General features: G+C 60.5%; 1 long non-coding RNA gene across 1 annotated transcript in view; it reads left to right on the top strand.

Moving 5' to 3' along the window:
* Positions 1-370: 370 nt before the first annotated feature.
* LOC113980482 overlaps positions 371-615 on the top strand; it is a 1,906-nt gene continuing 1,661 nt past the window's right edge. The window contains exon 1 of the long non-coding RNA XR_003538146.1: positions 371-559. This is a non-coding gene — a long non-coding RNA (uncharacterized LOC113980482). The remainder of the gene's footprint in view (positions 560-615) is intronic.

Genomic DNA, 615 nt, shown 5'->3' with positions numbered 1-615 from the left:
CCCCTGAGGGATCCTGGGCTGAGACTTTTCCTGGGAATTCCCCCCCCCAAGGGATCCTGGGCTGAGGCTGATCCCGGGAATCCCCCCAAGGGATCCTGGGCTGAGGCTTTTCCCAGGAATTCCCCTGAGGGATCCTAGAGTGAGGCTGATCCCAGGAATCCTCCCAAGGGATCCCGTGCTGAGGCTGATCCCGGGAATTCTCCTGAGGGATCCCGGGCTGAGGCTGATCCCGGGAATTCCCTTGAGGGATCCTGGGCTGAGGCTGATCCTGGGAATTCCCTTGAGGGATCCTTGGCTGAGGCTGATCCTGGGAATCCCCCCAAGGGATCCCGGGCTGAGGCTGATCCCAGGAATTCCCCCTGAGGGATCCCGGGCTGAGGCTGATCCCGGGAATTCCCTTGAGGGATCCTGGGCTGAGGCTGATCCTGGGAATTCCCCTGAGGGATCCTGGGCTGAGGCTTTTCCCGGGAATTCCCGGGAATTCCCTCCCCAGGTTGTGGATCTGCTCAACCAGGCGGCTCTGATCGGGAACGAGGGGAAAATCAACATCCTCAAACAGGTGGGATTGGGGGAAAAATGTGGGATTTGGGGGAAAATGTGGGATTTGGGGGGGGG

This window comes from Neopelma chrysocephalum, unplaced genomic scaffold (genome assembly GCF_003984885.1).
Source record: "Neopelma chrysocephalum unplaced genomic scaffold, ASM398488v2 Primary Assembly neopelma1_94358, whole genome shotgun sequence".
Classification (NCBI taxonomy): domain Eukaryota; kingdom Metazoa; phylum Chordata; class Aves; order Passeriformes; family Pipridae; genus Neopelma; species Neopelma chrysocephalum.
The sequence above is the reverse complement of the archived record's forward strand: the minus strand, read 5'-3'. Positions and strand labels throughout refer to the sequence as shown.